Source organism: Podarcis melisellensis (genome assembly GCF_964234715.1).
Source record: "Podarcis melisellensis genome assembly, chromosome: 2".
Classification (NCBI taxonomy): domain Eukaryota; kingdom Metazoa; phylum Chordata; class Lepidosauria; order Squamata; family Lacertidae; genus Podarcis; species Podarcis melisellensis.
Genome location: NC_138529.1, coordinates 75,306,209 through 75,328,800, shown reverse-complemented (window position 1 = coordinate 75,328,800; position 22,592 = coordinate 75,306,209). Strand labels below are relative to the sequence as shown.

At 41.6% G+C, this 22,592-nt stretch overlaps 1 protein-coding gene and 1 long non-coding RNA gene across 16 annotated transcripts in view; one reads left to right on the top strand and one right to left on the bottom strand.

Annotated features, from left to right (window-relative positions):
* Nucleotides 1-22,592, top strand: part of LOC309364312 — a 768,778-nt gene that overhangs the window by 462,368 nt on the left and 283,818 nt on the right. The gene's annotated exons all lie outside the window — the stretch shown is intronic.
* ATP2B2 (ATPase plasma membrane Ca2+ transporting 2) overlaps nucleotides 1-22,592 on the bottom strand; it is a 371,704-nt gene that overhangs the window by 189,787 nt on the left and 159,325 nt on the right. Inside the window, exon 1 of one of the 15 annotated variants that reach the window (XM_081901182.1) lies at nucleotides 9,945-10,055. The exons of the other annotated variants lie outside the window; for them this stretch is intronic. The gene's annotated coding sequence lies outside the window, so the exon portion shown is untranslated. Of the gene's footprint in view, nucleotides 1-9,944; nucleotides 10,056-22,592 lie in introns of those variants that run through there. 15 annotated transcript variants of the gene reach the window in all.

Below are 22,592 nucleotides of genomic sequence, written 5' to 3'. Positions count from 1 at the left end.
CAAGACTTCAGCAACCTAAAATCAGTTTTAGATTGTAAGGACTGAAAATAAGGGACTGAAAACAAGATAATGGTACGGAAGTGTAATGCCTCCATGCACATGGAATAAAATGCTGGTCATTCCATCTCAGAAATGATGCCATGACCCCAGAAAGACTCAGAAAATGGCAACCAGAAATCTCAAGGGCTTAGAACACCTTTTCTGCAAGGAAATGCTAAAGCACTTAGGATATATTATTATTACTATATTAGGATAAAGACTGCTTGTGGAGGGAAATGTTGCAGAGATTTATGAAATTGTGAATGGCGTGGGAAGTTAAGAGAAAAGTATGTTCCTTCTCTAATAATTCTAGAGCTAAGGATCATCAATTAAATGGATTGTTGGGAGGTTCAGAATGAAGAAAAGACGAAAGGATGCTGACTGTATGGAGCGGAGTGCCCAGTTTATAACGCATTGTTCTCCTTATGTTTACATTTTGAAATTAAAGGAATGTTGAATTTCTAATCCATGCTTGGAGAGGAGCTTGCTAGGAGTCTGTGCCTGTGTTCAATGTCAAGCGCATTGAGACTGCTCCCTCCTTTCCTGGTAACTTTAAAAGCTGAGCATCGTGCCAGAGGCACAAGCCTTAGATGTGAGCTGACCAGGAAGAGCTAAAGAGCTTGTCTCTTCCTCAGGGCCGTCTTACCCATAGGCTCTAGGGGTGCGGGGCACCCAGGTGCCGGGCTCTCAGGGGTGCCAGGACAAGAGTCCGGGACCCGAGAGTTGAGTCCGGGGAAGAGCCCGCCCGTCGGTCAGAGCTCCGTGGCGGGCTCCTCTGCTGTGGGCAGCTCTGCGAGTTCAGGGGCGACCAAGCCAGTGAGACGCTAAGGCAGCCGGCCAGCTCTGCCTTCCTGCGCGGCTGAGACTGGGCAACCTGGGGGGGTGCCGGGCAGATCTTTGCACCCCGGTGTCACATATGCTTAAGACAGCCCTGCTCCTCCTCTTTGCCTGTACTAGGAAGCCTTGGGCCTTTATCAGAAGATGGGATGGGGGAAAGGAGCTATATTAAATGTTCTACATGGGGAAAAGAGGTTTCCCTTGTAGGCTCTTCAAAGGAACCTATTGCCACACCCCTCCAAAAACAACAGCATCTTCTTTCAGATATTACTGGGAAATAAATTATTTCCATTATTGGAATTGTTTGATAATATGGATTATGTGGGGACAGAAGCAGAACAGCTGAAATTTGTCATCACCAGTCTTTTATTTTATTTTTTTAATTTAAAGGGCAATGCTTCTCCTTCTGTGGTCAGTACAGCTGATGAACCTTCACTATCTGAAGTTGTAAATAATCAGTGTCTCTCAAATGTGAAGTTACTAGAACATTTGTTTGGTACATTGAGGGAGGCACAAAGCTCATTATTAAAACTGGTGGAGGAACCAATGTTTTAAGAGCAGTAGTCCTCAAACATCATGGCCCAAATTGCAATCGGCTATCTAAGAATTGTGCTGTAATGGAAATACTTCTCCTGCATCTAATGTTAAGAAAAAATCTACAGTTTTGGAATTCACAGAGCAGAGGCAAATACACCATCTGTATAGAACGCCTTAGGACAACTTGCTTTTCCCTTGCCAAGAGGACACTTGCTAGGTTGGCAAAAATAAATCATAAGCTTTGCAGCATTTTAAAACTTTGCTGGGAATCTGTGCCAGAGCTGGTAGACAAGATGTCAGAAGTATAGTTAGACTACCTGGTCTGGATCATGCACAGATTTCAGAGACCAAAGAAGCATTTATTTACTGCAACAGTATATGTAAAAGGATCTTCAGGACAACTAACATTGGAGCATTACTAAGTACTAAGACGAAACACAAAAAAAGGGCCACAAAACCTGAGCAAAGGGAGAAACTTTGGACAGTATCTGTTAGCACAAAGAGTTTCACTTGCCCAACAGGAATTCACACTTTTTAGTGCTGCCAGCAGGAGAACCATAGTTAACTTTCTCCAGTAGTACTTCTACCTCTGCCATTCATGGTAGGAAATCATTCTGATGGGAGGGTGCCTGTAGGCAGCTGGTGGGAAGAGTGTCACTGCCTGGAAATTGGACATAATCCTGGAGGCTCCTGAAACTGCCTCAAAGGCAATCCCTCAGTTCCTAATGGAAGCTACCTAGAGGGAGCAGTGGAGCACGAGACTGAATAATTTAGCCCATCAGTGGAGATATGCCTAAAAAGAGCGTAAGAAAGTCATGCTTCAGTGCCACTAGGTACTGCATTAGGACACCATGTGTGGTCACCAGTGAAGCCTTTAGTGAAGTCATATGGTCCCTGATTTCATTGTGGGTATAACACTGCAGAAAGCTCAGCAGCAAGTTTTTCATATTCTTTTTAACCTATAGACACAAACCAGACTAGCAGAAGTGTGGAAATCAAGCTCCACTCTTTGTGGCAATGCTGTAGTTGGGATGGGTGCAATGAAGGGAGTCACAGTCAGAGGGCCAATGGTCAACCTACATTCCAAAAAAATCTTAGAGCTAACCAAGCTAGAAGAACCCTTGAACCACTTCCTTGGGCTGTCAGTGTGTTTTCTTCATCTGAAGCATAAAGTTAACTGCACTTGGTTCCCATTAAAATCAATGGTTCTTCTCATATTGATTTTAATGGAAACTAAGTGCAGTTAATTTAAGTCTGAATCCAACCCTTGGTTACTTAAGGCTAACTTTAGCTTACTACTAATACAATTCATTCATTGGGAGCCAGGTTGGTATTATGTTAAACGTTTGCATTCATGTTTTAATGCATTTTAACAAAAATTGAATGCCACATGTCATTTCCTACAATTCTGTATTTATTCTGACTTCCTAATTCTTTGACTAATCTCTTAGCACCTTTCTGCCTTGTTAGATCATCTACAGTCACCTGCACAACAGTTACAAAGAGGCACAGTGCATGTGCAATATTTGGTCTTAACAGAATGCAGCTATATTGGAAACATTTAGTGTAGACACAAGCTATGTGCACAGCATAGTAAGCTATATTTGATTGCCTTTGGCAGCGTTTATTCTAATACTTAAAGGACAGAATGTAAAACATTCTGTTTCATTGAGAATCTAATGTGAAAGCTTCAAGCACTGAAAATGTGTGCTGCCATCAGTCCATCAATAGGGATATTTTTAGAACACGCAGAATCAATCATTATAATTCTAGTGGGGGAAAGAAATGTAGTAAACATGCAGTATGAAATGAAAGCCCTCTCAAGTAAGGACAACAGCAGTGGCTTCCAAGTTTGACTTTTGTAGTTCCACAAGTTAATGCTTCCTCCCGACATTTTAGAGGATTGAGCATCTTTAAATAAATTGGAATCCCTTGCTGGAAACAGTAGCTTTCTAATTCTGTATAGTGCAGGAAAAGAACTTTCTAAAAATGAAGATGGCAAGTCTCTAGCTTCAGAGCCTATGCCAAATGCAGTGAGGTGCTGAGTGAAGCCAACATTTTCTCATGTACCCTTCCTAAAAAGACGAACTTCACAAATAGTAGTGTGGATTGCCAAAATCCGGTACAGTACCAGATCATGACTTGGACCCTGCTAGGTTTAACTCATATAAATATTATTAATTATGTGCCTCTGTCTATGCCCAGCATCACACCATTACAGTTTAGAGTTAGAAACTGCATTGTGGTATAAAGGGGATGAATGAGGTAGCCAAGCTTGCAAATGACACCAAATTATTCAGGACTGTGACAATGAGGGGGATTGCACAACGACTTGTCCAAACAGTGTGAATGGGCAATAAAATGGCAGACTGGGAGCATTTACTATGTTTTTATACGTACTGTAAGCCACCCAGGGTGGCTAAGGAAACCCAACCAGATAGGCGGGGTAGAAATAATAAAATTATTAATATTATTATTACTAATTTCGTATATACTTTCAGGGAGGCCCCTTTGTCAGCCATATTTGCCCCCACATGGGGCAAAGTCAAAGCAGATGAAAAATCCAATTAGGCTTCTCATTCTCTCTCTCTCTCTCTCTCTCTCTCTCTCTCTCTCTCTCACACACACACACACACACACACACACACACCCTGCTGGCCTCAGATAGGGGAGGAAGGGCATTTACATGCTTAGTTCTCACTTCAGACACATAGGCAAAAGAGTGAAGCCACCACCCTTTTTAAACAAATGTGGCTAGCCATAGAAGTCCATCCCCAAACCCCATCAGCTTGTGAGGCTGCTGGGCTTCACTCTGAGTCCCAGTGGCTCTCTTGAGGTTGGACCTTGGAGTCTGAATCCAGAGCTGTACAACCCAGGGCCCCTAAAAAGGCTACCAGTGGTAGATGACAAGGGGCAGCCGCATGAAACTGACATAGGGCCAGTACCTGGAATGGGTAGTCATGTAGCAGGGCTGGTAGCAGTTGCTGAATATCCTTTTTAAAGGCAACATTAAATTGTCCAGATGCAGAGCAAAGTACCTGGCAAGGTTCTATCCAGCTGCATCTACCACGCCCCACTGGTGTGACCTGAACTGAATGTGACTAACCAGGAAAGACTAAACTGGAAGAGCTCTTGGCTCCAGGGTGGACAGTTCAATGAAAAGTGTCATAGTGGGGAAGGCAAATTCCCTCTTAGATATTATTAAGAAAGGGACTGAAAATCAGATGACAGTTTCACAGTACCCAATGGTGCAGTCTCATTGGGAATACTATGTACAATTCTAGCTAAGAGTGGATGTCACAAAGCTTGAAATGGGCAACTAAATGGAAGATATTGATGGCCTTTATCCACAGTATCCTAAAATGTAGGCTTCAATGGAGTGTCCCTATTCAGAGGCAATGTTCAGGGGGGCAAACAATAAAGAGCATTGTTGCCGCTTGTGAGGGTTCAGAAGCAGGTGGCTAGCCACTGTTGGAAAGAGGATACAGGCCAGATGGGACCGTGTTCTGATCCGGCAGGGCTGTTCTTACATTCTAAGGACTTAAAATCTGAATGTAGAGCCTATATCTACCCCTTCTGAACTACAGATGTTGTTAGGTATAAATGCTTGATGCAAAACAACTTTGCTCAAGCAGTTTGGAAATGCTAACTAGGGTAAATACTCACCTCTGCAGAAAAGGAGCCAGTCAAATTTCCCCATCGTTGCAGTGCTTTATTATTTAATTGTTTATCCACATTTTTAGAATACATGTCAACTAGCAGACACAAAGGTTGCAATTCAACATCATCCTAAGACAAACATTCTATGACCACAGGCATTTCTGCTCTCCCCTCTCTCCCCACCCCATGCAGTTCTAGAGAGCCTTCTGACCACTCCCCCTTTAAAACTGGTTTGGGGACACAAGGGGAGGAGTGGGAAAATCCCACTGTGACAGTAAAGTCCCTGCACTGGCTCTTGCTAGTGCAACTACTCAGTTGAATCTGGCCCAATATGTTTCATTGGTTTCAGGGTGGCTTGTTTCAAACAAAACGTTGACCACAGGGGCATGTGTGTGTGTGTGTTTTGTTAAGCCGCAGTTGGCTTCTGAACTCCGTGTGGCTCTCCCAGAGGAGGGAGGGGTTGTGCAAGCCCAAGACTTGCACATTGCTAATTTTTGTCACGCTAAATTATAGTTTAACAGAATATCCAAATGTGGTTAGTGAGCTTGATGGCTGAGCAGGAATTTGTTTCTGTGTCTGTGGCCTAAATACAAGACTCGAGCCACTGCACCATACCAGCTTTTTTTGAAATGCCATTACGTAAGTGCAGAATGCTTAACAAGCATGGTTTATTCCCACACTGAAGAACACGATAGACACCTGTGCATTAATTGTTTCCTTGCAAAAGCAAAGCAATGGACTGCATGTGTAAAGCAAGAGATTTGCTGTGCCTACTGTTCAGAATATATTCTGTTTTTGCATGGTTTGTAGTACAATTCACAATCGAACTGGTAAGAATTGTTCAGAACTAGAGCTAGGCATGGATGGACAAGGGTGTAGATGGCTGAGGGTACATGTATGTGTGTGTATGTGTTTGAATAGGCATGTGTGAGAGGGGGGGATATGGGGGGGGTTAACTGGCATACAGCCTCAGTAGGTTCTCTATGAAAGAATGTGGTCCTCAGGCAAAAAACACATTCTCCTCCAGTGTTTAAAGGTTTAACTCATGAATGTGGAATTTATTTTTTTAAATAAGGCTACAAAATGATTACCCCACTGCATCCACAGAATATTTCCCTTCCTATATGCTATGGAGTACAACTTAACGTTGTACCAGGCTTTCTTAAGATTAAACAGCAAATGTGAAAAGCACAATATTCTTTCTTAAGTTCTGGGCACAAATCAATTATACATAGAACATATATAGAATTCCATCTGAATAATGAAAAAGTGACTTGATTTTACAATAAGTATTGCAAATAAAAATGTGGCATGTATATTATATCTTAGGTTGCGCTGCTAAGGTCTTTCCAATTGATTACATTATAAAAAAAGAACCTCAGCAACAGATGCGGTAATAATTAGCGAATAGAAATTTCAGATACCCAAAATGCTTTTTAAAATACTCTCTTAGTAATCTTTACAACAGTCCTGTAGAGAAGGTTAAGTATTATCATTCCCAAATTGCAAAAAAGGGAGAGGCTGAGAGAACAGTGGCTTGCTAAGGCCACCTAGTGAATTCACAGCAGAAGTGAGACTAGAACCAAAGACTCTTCCCCATCTCAGTTTCTTAGCCACTATGCTACCAAATGAAGACCTCACACATCATGCAGCCTTGCATTCATCACCAGCACACCATTATAGTATCAGGAATGCTGACACCCCACTTTTAAGCTATTGAAACCTAAAAGGTAGGTTTTCAATCTACAGTAAGCGAGCAACGTTATGCAAATATTTATGAACTCGAGATTCCAAATTAAACATTGCATGTGTTGGACTGGGTTGCAAGTGTGTTCTAAAAAAGAGAGAGGAAAGAAATCTATTACAATCTCAAAATATGCTCTCTATGACTATGTAAAGTTAAGCATAAATTTGCAAAGGATCTAGAAGAATTACAGCATTACCGTACTTGCTTTTATTTAATAGTCATAGGATTGCAACCATACAAACCAATCCTTAACTATTTACTCAGAAAGAAGCCCCGGTGTGTTCAATAAGATTTACTCAGAAGTAGACTTGCACAAGACTGCAAGCTTGGTTTTCTGAAGTTTTCCCAAGTTTTTATTTAAAATGAATTTAGTAACAAGTCTTTTTCTTTTCGGTGTCTTGGCATAGATACAGTGGCAATTAACATGTTTGCCTATTCTTAAAAGGAAATCTGAGAAGCATAGGTCCATTGCCTAAGAAGGCATTTCTTGCCAGTTGAAGATAAAAGAGGAGATTATGCAACTTTCACTGCAAGGTACCACTGTCAGTTGTCATCTTGTCTCTGAGCACTGTTAAAAGGCTAGGCATGGGCAAATGTATTTCAGATCTGGTAACATGTATCGCTATCCAATTAAACGAAATGCATAAATATCAGGTCCTAGAGTTTTACTGCAGTGTAATAAGCCAACAAGGTTGGCTTGTACTTACAAGGTCATGTCTTCTTAATAATGTCCCATCAGAATTTGAAATAATTATAGCTCTACCTAGACAAAAGAGCCATGTGCAATTATAAGGACAAATCTGGCAGAAATGAGGGAAATGCTTTATCAGCTTTTGGAAAAGGACCTGGCAAAAGAGGTGAGCATGACTAAAGAGGGTTTTTTTTATTTTTGAGAGAGAGAAATAAATCCTAGCACAATTTAGATGAACAGTGTCAAAGCACATACGGCGGTCTTCAGCAGTATTTAGCAGGTAACTGGGGGCGTTCAGAAATAAAATTTCCGAATGGTTTGCTAGATACATATTGAATTGTAAGATGAATGTTCTTCTAAAATCGTTTTCCTGCAAGTGTTCCAAAAAGCACAGTCTCTTTCATCTTATTTCATGCTTTCCTATGCTACAGTTCTAGTGGAGGGGGAAATAAAGCCACCCTCAAATACTGCATCAATATGAACACATGGAGCCTTTTTATATGTGCATCAACTACAGAAGATGCCAACCTCCTTTTCCTCTTCATTTTTGAAGGTGGGATGGGGAGGACTGAGCATTTCTCCTGTGGAAATGTAAGTATATTTAACTGTGATGTGCTGGTCAAAATCAATTCTCCACAGGAATACAGGCACAAAGAAAATATAATGATGCTGCATTACTATGAATAACCTCCCATGAACCCCCAGGTTCTTGTGCTATTTGCAAACCCTGCTCATTTTTACCAGCACTTCAGGGCAAATATGCAACACTCTCTTTGCAGGTAGCCATTCAGAACAAACTGAAAGGCAGGTGAACAAAGTGAAAGTCAAATGTGACCAAATACCTGCTGGAAACCCAAGTCGACTAGTTATTTACAGGCAAAGTAGGAGAGCTAATAATCATGCTTATGGGTGACCTTTCCCAAATGAAACACTGGCCCCGGAAACCACCAGCAACAGAAAAATGTGTATATTTCAAAGCAGAGCTATAAACTCTCTGTTTGTTACAGACAGGATGAGCCATTCTTAGATTATGCACAGTCTCTCTCTTCCTGCACTTATTCATTATTATACACATCCCTTCTGGAAGGAAAGGCAGTTTGCCTGTATACAAGTATCCCCGGTATCTTTCAGCACCCTAATCACTATAATGCTGACTTTAGCATTTAATATCATAAGTAAGGGCATGTAATCAAAAGGTCAAATGAATATAAGCTTCAGCTGTCCTACAGTCTTTTAATTTATACATGTGCTTGCTATGCATGAAGGAATGCAGTGTTATTGCAAACACTGCTTCCCACCCCCACCCCCGGGATTTTTAAAAATTGTTTTTAAAGACAAGCTTCATTTTCTATCTTTTAGAAGGTGAAAGCATTAGCTGCTAGCTACTCAATGGTTCCAGGACCACCTAAAAGAACCATCTCATTAAGTCAAAGGTGACAATGTGCAGTGTAACACAACTGGCTAACTTTGCATAGGACATAAATCAAAGTCTCCAAAGAGATGGACTGACTGCTGCCTGGTACAAATCAGACAGATGATGTGCCTCATCTTAAACTAGAGATCAGATGACTAGGATCTCTCTTTACATAATGGGGAAAAGCCTCCTGCGTTCCAGTGATGTTTGTTAAATCAATAACTGTGCCTGAAACAGGCAAAGATTTACCATGCACCATTTATGAGCGCTTTTGACTTGAGAACTGTCAGGTTATTTTGAATATTCTGAACTAATTATAGTATCAAGGGAAATAGTTTTATTCAAGAAATGTGATGTCCCACTTATTTAAAAGATAAGAAAATCTCCCGGCTTTATGCACAGCAGTACATTCTAACTCGCAAAGATGGAATAATTGTGTAGGTCAACATTACCCTGAGTTTGAAACTATACAGCAAATGCATAATAAAGTCATTTCAGTCTTACACCCTGTTAAAATACATACAAGTCTTTATACAATGCTGTTTAAAGTTATAGTTGAAAAGCTCTGTCTGGCAAATCTTCTACACTGTAAATCAAACAAGCCCCAATCTGTTTTTCACCAACAGCAACAGAAAGAATATCACACACACATTTCCCTCAGACTTTGTTTAAAAACTGGCTTATACAAAATCATTACTGTTTAGACTTTTAAAAAGAAACTGCAAGTACTGTCACATCGTTTGCCTCTCACTGCAGTAGTCGCTTTATGCAGTGTAGTCCCCCCCCCATTATAATATTTTATGTAGAAGTTGCATTACCTTTCCAGAGACACAAGGACATGAACTAAAATCATCACTCAGTCCTCCAAATCTGCACACCATTCCCCCCCCCCCCAACAGCTTCTGCCTCCGCGGGTCGGGATGCAAATTGCCAAATAAACAATCTCAAAATAGAAAGGGGAATGCCTCCTTGAAAGGAAGAAAAAAATTAGCTAGTATGATTGGGAAGCTGCTACTTACTTGGTTAAGCTATCATCACAAATCCAAAATTATTTCAATTATACAGCGGAGTAATCACTGTTCGGCATCTGTAAGGGATTGACAAACTGAGCTACATTACAGGAGTCCCTCTGCAGACTGTACCATCCAGACCGAGCAGGTGGGGGGAAGGAGCGGATATTTCCGAGCGAGCATCTTGCTGAAGGAGAGAGCAAAGCCCAGGGAATGTTTATGGCTTGCCGTCGCAGACAGCCGGAGGAGGAGGGCAAACAGCAACGGTGGCACGGAAAGGAAGGCTTTTTCTTGCAAAGAAAATGGACTGAACCACCATGTTGTTGTTTGTGGTTTTAATGCTTCCCTTGGGATAATGACAAAAACGGAAGATGGCAAACTACCAGGAATATGCCACTTATGGGAGAAACCTTCAAGGACAAGGACTGTCAAGTTCTATCACTATCATTGGAGAAAGCGGGCGGGGGGGGGGGGAATGCGTGTTGGTGGAGCGGAGAGGAAGGGGAGAAGCCTGTTCACTACTGCATCTCTACAGAAGGGATATCCAGACTGCAGAGACTCTTGATTTCAGTCTCTAAGGTTAACCAGGATTTGGTGTGGGTTGTTTTTTTCTCCTATTAATCATTTGCAGACCTGATCAAAATTTCGCATTTCAGTTGTAAACTCATTTTACTAATGGGGAAATAGGTGAAAGCATTTACAAAAGCAGCATTCTGTAAAATAGAGCACCATGATTTTGCACACGCGTGTGCACAAACACACACGCACAGGCAACATGTTTCCGATCTCTGAGGCAAATGTAGCATGATTTTTGTCTACAAGACATGAGTACATTAGAGTACATCATTGGTCCCCTTTCTTTTTAAAGGAAGGATTTGAAATAACGAGATGTAGATAACCAGAACATTTTAATCAGTACATTAACCTATGAAGCAAAATAGAACACTGTCCTAGATTTAAATGTTCAGTACTAATATTTATTTCAATCACTGTAAAGCACAGACTTTCGTGAAATGGAGAGGGAAGGAAGATGCAACACACTTTTCCAAAATGCAACCCCCCCCCCACTATATATATATATATATTTAAATAGACACCTTTTTGCTTACTGGTAAGTTATTTGTTTTACATGCTTCTTTTTTGTTGCAGTGCATTTCCACACAGGCATTTCAATTTACAGCTAGAATTATTAAACTGAAGAATCTGTGGGGAATGAGAACAATGTTTTTGAGTAGGGGAAGTGGTAATTTCTTCTATGTCCAAATAGTGCAACAGTGTACTGGATGTAAATACTTCATTTTACATGAATTGATGGTATAAGCAAATTCTAAAATTCTACAAATTTCTGGCAGTGGCATATTTACAAATTTAAATTTCAGATAATTTTAGGCCCCATAACATTCTTAGGGTCAGAGTCTAAGCATGAAGCCATGCATCCAAGTTTTGAAACAGGCAGAAATACAAGAAACCCTGTACCTTTAAGTGTGTAAAATATTACTATGTTTCAAGTTGGAAGCTTTTCTAGATTATCTTAGTGACAGCAGTGCTTCGTGACTGGGCTGCATCTTGGATGGAGCATGCAATTGCAACCAAGCACACCTCCCTGAGCACTAATAGGAGTAGCTGTACGGATGCTCTGTCATCCTTGCTTACTTGCTGCTCAGAATATCAATTCAGCCAGTTAAACCAAAGTCTGCACTGCAGTGCACCAAAATGGAAGCTTAAAAAAAAAAACCCTAACATCTCTGATGAAGGAATATCACACCTTTGCCAATCAGTTAGAAAATAGGGGAAAGTCTGTAAATAAAGGTTTTGTTGTTTTTTTTTAAAAAAAAGAACAAAAGCTGCATTTATAAATAGAACACTCAGGGAACACATGTTTATCATGACATCATACGCAGTGACATTGTATTACATTTTAACCATACTGTGCAGGCTATCGCCTGCTAAGAAACACCCAATTCTAATTGTGCGAGTGATAGTGCTCAGCCTGTAGGTCAATGTCTAAGACTGAAATAAAATAGAGAGGATAAAGTTTGCAGAGTGAAAGGACGTCCTGAGTAGGCTCAGGAATTGTAACTGTCAGTTGCTACCTCAGCTGCTGTGCTAGGTTGCAAATGTTGTTGCACCAAAAGTCTCCTGCCAGGGTCCAATGTTTAAGCTGCATCAGAGTTGCAAAATCTGTTGCATAAAAACTTTCTTGCTGGTAATTTTTCCACCTAACAATATTCTAAGGATAATGAACGGCGGGCATTTAATAATACCATCCATTGCTCTCTCCTAAAATGAAAAAAAAAGAATATGAAAAAGACCTTTTTTGGGGAGACATTTGAGATGCTCAATTTGTTTTTATTTGTTTTAACTATTTGATACTGCTATGCAGTGACAGCAACCAACTCAGCAAAGCACAGCTAGAGAACACATACAATACGGGAAATCCATTGAGTCTTGAATTGATACACCGAACAGCATAAAAATATGATAATTTTTGTAGAACTTAAATTAATTACTGAAGAGACATTCTGGGATAGCTGTTTCCACACCAGTATTCCCAGTCCTCATTTAGAGTAGGGCCTCCAATGCAACGTGCCACACAATGTGATGATCAAGCTATTAACCTTGTTGCTAGCCTCATCAGTTGGGGGGGGGGGGAATCTCCCAGTGCTATGTGCCACTGGCAAATGTCTCTATTCGTTGTAATGCTGTGAGTCATCACACTGTCACCTGGGTAACAGGGGCCAGCTAACATTACCAAATGCAATCCCATCAAGGCATGTCGTCTGGAGTAAGAATCTGACATAATTTGTTGTGAAGTTCAACCATAGACTATTTATTCCAGATGCATAGCTGCTGTTGTTTTTGCAGCAATGGAATGCTCAAGTTCACTCTGTGACTTCCGTTAAGGTTCATAACTTAAAAACTCTTCAGACGCTTTTTTTGATCTGCCGCCAAAACCCAGAATGAACTGCATTGTCTGACAGTCTGCTACCCAAGGATGCAGCAATCATAAAAATTAGGAAGATTCTGTTTGCTGCAGGATAGAATGTTTAATTCCACCAAGCAAAGTCTACGAAAGTCTCCTTGAAAAACCAGCTAAACAAAAATGCATATAAGGGCAAGACACTATAGATACCTGTCAAGCTAAGTATTGACTTCTACAAGGGAAAAAATGTAGGTTTACACTAGAATTAACATCTTGTTTTGTTTCATCTTTCATTGGGCTGATGGGCACAAATCAGTAGGATTTTGGTTGAATGAACTTTAACAGGGAATCTGCCCCCGGTGTATAGTGACTTGAAAAGCTAGCTTTTTCTATGACCACTTTACATGGATAATGTCAGGTCAAGCTACTTTCCCAAGAGGCCTGAAAAAGCATCCAATTTCCCTTTTCCTTATCCCACTATCTCCTTCATCTCCATGCTTTCTAAAGCATATTGGGGATGGGATGGGATGGCAGACACCTTCTCTTACTTCTCAGCTCAATAATTGGAAAAAGCAGGAGGTTAAATATCCCTGTCTCCATCTGATTTTTTTTCTCATCTCCCAGGACATCTCAAGCAGTTTCCTTCTATGGTGCCTGAAGGACCGCAAGAGACAGTGCTGTTGCGCTCATATTCCGCCAGCAGACTTCCCTTAGCAATTGGCTGCTGTGAGGCTGCTGGTCTGATCCAGCAGGGCTCTTATAATGTTCTTCTGGCAGCAGAGAAAATATGAGAAAGACGTGTGTGGGTCCCTCCTTTCCTTCTCCATGCATTTCTGTTTCTGTCTTTCCTTTTCTCCAACCATCTCAAGTCAGTTTAGGAAGCATAAAGGGAAGAATAAAAGGTTGGCAACTGTACTACTCCTTTCCTCCTCATTGTTTCTCTTCTCCACTGTCCCACCCATCCATACTTCCTAAGTGTTTAGCACTGTTGGTCTTTCCACCTCCACCTCCACCTCCTCTTTGTCTCACTCTAAGAAAGGGAATTTGCTTACAGTGAGGCATAGAGATGGAACAAGCATTCTGGAGAGACTCAACAGCTGGTAGGTAGTGGCAGCAGTTAAGTTGGGTGGGCCAGCCAGTGAGAAAAGCAAGGAAAGGTCAGGGCTTGACTCTTTTGCTTAAGGACCTGGTTCATATAGCCATAATGACTAGTAGCCACTGACTGACTCATCCTCCATGAATTTGTCTCATCCCCTTGTAAATCCACCTAAGGCAGAGGTCATCACCACATCTTATGGCAACAAATTCCATAAATTAATTGTGTGCTCTGAGAAGAAGTACTTTCCTCATTCTTTTGTTGATTAGCTTAACTGAATGACCCCAAGTTTCAGTATTATGTGGGGGGGGGCACTTCTACCTGCTTTCTCCATGCAGTACAGTACATAATTTTCTAAACCTCTATCATGTCCTCCCTTTTTCTTAAAACAAATAAAAACCTCCAAGGCTGGCAATATACTCCAGGGAAGATTCTCCAGCCCCTGGATTAGCTTAGTTTATATTTTCTGCACCTTTTCCAGCTCTGCAATATAGTTTTTGAGATATGGGAGCCATAAACGTACACAGCATTACAAATTTGGCTTTACCACAATTATGCATAATGGCATCAGGATACTAGCAATTTAATTTTCAACCCCTTTCCTGAAATTTGCACTCTTCACAGTTGTGAAATACACACTAAACCCACTATGATTCCAAGTTTTCTTACCTGGTTAGAAACCACTACCTATAATCCTATCAGCGTATATTGGAAGTCAGGAGCTAGAAAAGTACACACAGTGGAGCAAAAGATTAATAATCTAACTTCACAAATATACTGATAGGAACTGAAGAGCATCTCTGTACAAGCCCCTTTGGGGCCATTACTCACTATAGCTGATACCCTGTTTCCCCCAAAATAAGACAGTGTCTTATATTAATTTTTGGTCCTAAAGATGCACTAGGTCTTATTTTCAGGGGATGTCTTATTTTCCCATGAAGAATACGGTACACATATTCCGGGGAGGCCTTATGTTCGGGGGAGGCCTTATTATTGGGGAGGTCTTATTTTCGGGGGATGCCTTATATTACAGCGAGAGGCAAAACTGGAAGTAGGTCTTATTTCCAGGGGATGTCTTACTTTTGGGGAAACAGGGTATGTCAGATTGTGGTGGGACACTCTAAAAGATGCCCCTCCCTGCTTCAGTCCCCATCCATGAGAGTTAGAAAAAGCATAACTGCTGTAGACTGAACTACAGGGAAGCACAACAGTGATGATGTATGTTGCCATATCAGCTGGGTCTCAAAACTATTATGAGGAAGTGGTAAGCAGTGGCTGCAGTGCTGTGACCCAACTGCCTGATGATCTTGTAAGTCACATTGCTAATGCTGCATCTCATAGGTTTGGACTCTCAAATAGAAAACCAATAAGAAAGGCACTAAGGTACAAAGCAAGGCCCATTAAATGGACTAGAAATCATAAGCAGTTTGTTTGTTTACTCGCATTCATTAGTTATTAATGCCTCATTAAGTCAAACTATAGAGCTGACTAAAAATAAGCAGCAAGAACACTCCGCTAAAATGGTATGAACTCATAAAATGCTAACAGCAACTTAAGATCCCAATAACTTGTAAGATGATAAACAAACAAAAATTATTTTCAAGGCTGGATTCATTCGTGGAAGATAAGCACTCACATTTCCATCCACAGAAGCAGGTTGGCAAATGAAAAGGTAATGCAATCTTCTTGTTAAAGCAAAGTATTATTTTATCTTTTCTCTATTATCCAACACTTGTGGAAACTGGAGAAACATTTCTGGCCAGACCACTCTGCTGTCCCAGTAGCAATCTGTACTTGCATTCCAGGTGCAAACATTCATGAATAGGCAACCATGACATTTTCTTGAGCAGATTAAAGCACAAGAGTGAGGCAAAAAAATGGAATTTCATATAACCTTGAAAGGGCCAAAGCAAATTTGTGACTATGAGGATAGGAAATCAATGCCCACCTACAAAAGCTCTTGTACTAAATTCTCTTATCAGCCACTTAAACAATATCCTACAAGGACCTAGATAACGATATGTTGGATTTTGGAACATCACGACAAAATATGTACTGAATTTAAACATGGTTTGTTTATGCAATCATTTATATTGAGGCAGTGGGGGTGGTTTGCACACCCCTAAAGTTTCATCTACGTCTAGGTTTTTCTTTTTCTTTATCATGCCTATTTAAAAATTTCCCAATAGTGAAGGGGAGACAAAGCATGTGGAACCCCAAACTGTCATTGCTGCACTTGCTAGAAATTTGCCAGAAACAGTAACCTTGCCTGCAAATTTCACCCAGGAAAAAACAATAATATCAGTAATGACTAAGGGGCGGGGTTAGACTTAGATGGAGCTCAAGTCAAAGCATGTCTCAGACGGAGATGGGCTGCTTTCCAAAGTACCAAACCGAGGTCTGAACTAAATCTTGTGGTCAGTGCACACCTTTACTATATACCACTTTCCCCTAAGCACTAAAAGCGCTTCACACAGAGTGTTGAATAACAAGTGCAATAATGCTGTACCATTTTTATGGATAAGAGAATAAAATCTCTCAGTAACCAATGGCTGAGTTGACTGAATCAGGGTCTTGTAGAGCCAAGCTCTAATCTTAATCAATATCCTGCACTAATCGAGGAAAGGAAAAGAGGCCACAGCTACCATTGCTCTTGAAACACTCCTGTTTCATCTAGCATTTAGTTATCATGTAAATGCATAAGTTTAAGCAAGCACCTGTTTTCTTAGCTAGCAAAGAGGCCAGTACAGTTCAGAGTTCACTGCACATACCCAGGGTAGATTCAAATGACCGAGCAGTCACACAATGGCCATCCAGTTTGTAGGTTTTCAGTACATGGTGGGCCGTTACAGGCAAATACGTCATGAAAAGAAGTAGCCTGAATGCAACTGCTTGTCATTTAAATGTACTCTCAGTAACCTGAGCATGACTTAACACACTGAATAAGCACCCCTTTACATCAGGTATGTCTCCCTCCCCCCAGTTCAGTGAAAGGGTATGCATTGAAATAAAAGTCATATAATCCTCCCTTCCCACTCCACCATTCTATTCATTTCTTTTATTCTCTCTCTCTCTCTCTCTCTCTCTCTCTCTCTCTCTCTCTCTCTCTCTCTCTCTCTTTCCTCACTCCAAAACCATTTACTTGTGACACAATGACCACTGGCATAGCACTTCCAAGTGCTGTCCTACGTTTTGCTCCCTTCACAATAATTAAAACTATGAAAGCAACTGCTTGAAGCGGATCACTCACATTCTCTAAAGATTTTCTCTTCATGCCACCACTTACCTAGCTACATTCACAGATTCTGTTAAATGGCCTTGTGTACCTGACTTACGAGGGACGCAGGTGGCGCTGTGGGTTAAACCACTGAGCCTAGGACGTGCTGATCAGAAGGTCGGCGGTTCAAATCCCTTTGACGGGGTGAGCTCCCGTTGCTCGGTCCCTGCTCCTGCCAACCTAGTAGTTCGAAAGCACGTCAAAGTGCAAGTAGATAAATAGGTACTGCTCCGGCGGGAAGGTAAACCTCGTTTCCGTGCACTGCTCTGGTTCGCCAGAAGCAGCTTAGTCATGCTGACCACATGACCCAGAAGCTGTACGCCGGCTCCCTCAGCCAATAAAGCGAGATGAGCGCCGCAACCCCAGAGTCGGTCATGACTGGACCTAATAGTCAGGGGTCCCTTTACCTTTACCTTACCTGACTTACACTTCTGCTTCTACTCCTCCAGTTCTCTTCCTGACCCTATCTAGTGCAACCATTTGCAGTTTTAAAAAAAAGTTGTACAGTGCTCAGCACCCAGAGTTTCCTCCAGTTATCCAACTTGTTTCTGAACACAGGAAGAGCAGTCAACCATGATGCAGCCGTGTAGTTCTGAAAAGAACCCTAAAGCTCTTGTCAACCTCAGACCAGTCAGCAATAGTTGGCAGGGTGGGGCAGTGCTGCCTACTTGACCTTCCATCACTGCCATTGCTGTGGTGTACTGAGCACAAGCCAATCTGGCACTCCTGCTGCTGCATTTGCACCAAACCAACCTCACTGCTGCCTTGCCCTCGCAGTATGCCAAAGCAATGGCAATGGCCAGAGCTCAGGCAAGCAGCACTGCCTTGTCCCAGTTACCTTGTCAAAGCAATCCCTTAGTTAAGGACACTGGTTTCCTATCCCTGCAGGTGGTTCAAGACTTAGCACAAAGGAGGAGGAGTTTGGTCTTGATATCCCGCATTTCATTCTCCTTAAGGAGCCTCAAGGAGATTGGCTAACAATCTCCTTTCCCTTCCTGCCCCACAACAAACACTCTGTGAGGTGAGTGGGGCTGAGAGACTTCAGAGAAGTGTGACTAGCTCAAGGTCACCCAGCAGCTGCATGTGGAGGAGCGGAGACGCGAACCCAGTTCACCAGATTACGAGTCCACCGCTCTTAACCACTACACCATGTTCACTCCTGGGGTTTGGAGGGTGCACCTCAATGGTTGGGGACCAGCATACCTAAAACAGCACCCTTATCAATCAATCTACCCATCACCTAATATTTGCAACAGAAGCCCTTCTCTGGATTCCTCCCTCATGTGAAGTCAAGAAAGCAGAGAGAGGGCATTCTCTGTTATGGCACCCCAGGCTTGGAACTCTCACCCTGTGGAAACTGGTCCTGTGCCTTCATTACCTTTTAGGTGCCTATGTTTCTGAGCTTCCAACTGAGCATATAATTTGGCCTTATAATTGACGTCATTGGCTTTATTTGTTCCCCTTGATTGCCATTGCTGTCTTCCAAGCATGGAGGGCACGCATTATAGCCCATGAGATATGGAAAATAAGGGTTTTCAAAAAGCTTTTACCGGCTTAATGGGTTTTAACAGACTTTATTCCAAAAGGAAAACTAAATGTCCAGCACTCTAACAAACCTCTGTGAACTGCTCAAAATTACCTTGTGGAGCTCACAGTTAGGGTTAGAGGAGCCAAGCCTCATGCTGTACTCTATTTCTGAGGCATAATTTTGTAAGTGCACTAAGACATACATGCTGTGTACCCGTTGTGTGCCAGTTACTTTAGGAAACCTAATAATATTATTCATATAATATGTGTATAAAAATGTATATGTTATGTGAGAATTGTATTTTTAGTGGAACCAGCAGTGGATTTACTTATCACTGAGAGGAAGGAGTGAGAAAAGAATTAGAAATGATTTGGGTGGTTAAGGTCAATAATTTCTGAAAATTCCATCCCTACTCACAGTGATTGCCCCAGTTTTAAAAATTCCGGAGAACATTCTGAAATTAAACAATAAAAAACATGTCGGTACTCTAACATTATCATTATTATAGAATACTGCCATTCTTCACAATTATTCAATTTAAACATCTCATTAGAATTTAGGTTTTGCAAGATATTCTTAAAGTCCAGACCTCATTAGGATGATGCTGAAGGTGGGACTTTTCCTCACTGAGAAAGTTATATTTCATGATTATATAATTTTAATTTGTAGAACAAGGGCTTAAATTCTGTATTGTTCAACAAACAAAAGGACATTAATAATAGTTTTTGACATAGTGGTTGGATTGCCTCATTAAGTTATTATTTTGATTAACATTTCACTATGTTTTCGTTCTGGTCGTGCCTAAAAGCTTAGTTTAGCTCTCATTGTTCTCTATACAAACATAAATAACTTGCAGAGCTGATTATTTAAAGATGCAATCGTATAGTCCCTGGGAGAGATTATGTCCTGGTTTTTCTTCTGGCATGTCCCAAGAGTCTTATAACATGAGTAAGTAGCCTCGAATGCTTTGATACGAAAGGCTGCAGGGTTTCGGCTGGGCCAGCAGTCTGGTGGGAGCCCCAGACTAGCCTTGCCATTGCACCCATAGGGCACCAATCTTGATACTGCTTTTCTTCATCCCTGCAAAAACATTAGCAGCCTGGTTGTAGAGCTCAGCCTCTCTACATGGCTGCTGCTGTTGTACAGAGAGTGCTCCTCTCATAATGAATTTTGGGAGCTAAGCCTGCAACAATACTGTACCCTAGCATTCACATGCAAAGAATATCTGAAAGGGGCTATCACTGAACATTTGAAATGCTGTCCTGGCAAGGAACCAGTACAGAGGGCAGCACGCCACTAATAATGACACTATGAAATATAGCAGCTGGATCACTTGTTAATGGGAATAGAGTACAGCCCAATGTGGGGGGGGGGGCAGCATTCAGTACTGGATACATATAATCTATTAATGTATATTATACAGCTGACACAGCACTTAAAGGTATTGCGTAAAATAAGTATTATTGATCTCAAGTATTTTACATAAAATGCTCTCTCTTACACCTTTATTTCTTTGATATACTTTCTGGTTGGAACATACTACAAATATTGACCGCCTAAAAAAACAAATCTACCTATACTGTATGTAAATAAGTGTGTAAATAGAGACTAGGGAAAGTACATGATTATTGTATGCCCAGTATATTTTATAAATTATAGTAGCAGCCTGTGCTACCAATGGGCTATAGTTCTAGATCATGGGTAGGCAAACTAAAGCCCTGGGGACAGATTCGGCCCAATCGCCTTCTAAATGCAGCCCGCAGATGGTCAGGGAATCAGCATGTTTTTACATGAGTAGAATGTGCCCTTTTATTTTAAAGGCATCTGTGGGTTATTTGTGGGGCCTGCCTGGTGTTTTTATATGAGTAGAATGTATGCTTTTATTTAAAATGTATCTCTGGGTTATTTGTGGGGCATAGGAAATCGTTCATTATTTTTTTCAAAATATAGTCCCCCCCCCACAAGGTCGGAGGGACAGTGGAGCTGAAAAAGTTTGCTGACCCCTGCTCTAGATGTTTAGAAACATTCAGAAAGATTTATAGAAGTATTAATTCTTTGTAGGTTAGTACATCTCAAACCATTAAGAAGGAATTGCCAAATGACTGTTGCTTTCTGGTTTTCATGTGTTAAGACTTGAACATATGACATTTGTGGTACAGTGGTACCTCAGGTTACATACGCTTCAGGTTACAGACTCCGCTCAGAAATAGTGCTTCAGGTTAAGAACTTTGCTTCAGGATGAGAACAGAAATTGGGCTCCGGCAGCACGGCAGCAGCAGGAGGCCCCATTAGCTAAAGTGGTGCTTCAGGTTAAGAACAGCTTCAGGTTAAGTACGGACCTCCGGAACGAATTAAGTACTTAACCTGAGGAACCACTGTATTTCATACAGGTTGTTCTGCACCCTGTGGAGAAAGACCATGCTCTCTTGCCCTCTATTTGACCCGTGCTCTGAATGGCTGACAAAGTGCCAGCTGTCACTCAACCCTATGTGGGCAGCAAGCCAGCAACTGACCATCTATGCTGTGTTGCTCATGAAGAGATCCAGCAGAGACTAGTAAATAACTAGTGCAGGATCAGGTAGACTCCAGCTAAAGAGCACCTTTTGTTTTGGAAGTATTCTGCTCTGTCCCTTCGTTATATCCATTGCCTTCCTTATTCTTAATAAATGTTATATAATTGAACAGTTGTGTCTCTGCATTGTTGCCAACTCACAGGATTAGTGTGAACACACCCACCCCAAGCCTAAGCCATTTGAGACACTGGACTGAGGTTGACAGAGAAAAGCAGGTTGCTCTAATTTCTAGGAGAGACAAGGAGCCAGGTACTAGCTCTCCCTCCCAAGAAAACTGAAAGGGATCTGGCTGCCTTGGGGTACATTGGAAAGCAACTGCATTGACTTTCCAGACTTGACCCCACCAGGGGGTTGTAAAGGTTTACAGATGGTGCGGTGGAAGCAATTATTGGATAGTTTGGGGGACAACGTGACTGGTTTACCTTACCAGAAAGGGTGGAAGCAGGCCCTATTGGGCTCCCCCTTCTGTTGTATACCTTTCTCTATAATGCTAAATGTGTATTATTTCCACCACCTGTCAGCTGTGGTTGAATGAGTGCCCCCCCATCAAAGTTCATGGATACCAGGAGCAACGTGTCCTCCTCCATGCTTATGTCTTCAGATCAGTAGGAGAGGCCAAAACACAGGGGACTCCACCTTCTCCATTGCAGCCCCTGCTCTTTGGAACACTTTGCTAAGAGAATTTCAGTTGGTTCCCTGCTTCCCTGTATTTAGGTGTGGCAATAAATGCAGCACTTGCAACCACACTGTAATTAAGGGGGGGGGACACCAATTTTTGCGGCAATTTTTTAATGGGACCGCACTGCAAGGGAAAGTTTAACTATTTCTTCTCCCACCACAATCTTGTTAAACACACACACACACAAGGCATGGCAGGGTTAGGAGGTGGGGTTAGAAGCTTCAGTTGTGACAGATGGGAGTTTTTCCTAACTGCAGCACTATAGGGAGGGTATAGAACCATAGAGTTGTAAGGTTTGGAGGGACTCTGAGGGTCATACAGTCCATTTTTGTAAAGGTTGAGGGGGGGAAGATAACCCCAACCTTCTATGTGCTGCAGTCCCAGTAAAAACAATCATCCCAGCCATGCCTGAAATTAAAAGAAGGAAACCCAACAGCAACACAATTATCCCCCCCTCCCCCCAAAAAAACCACTAAGGCTTTTGTGGTCTTGGCTGTTTTACTTGAGTATTGAGAAGATTGTTTTTAATGCTTTTGTGGTTGCTTATATTTGTTCTTGCATTGTTATTTTGTACGTATTTT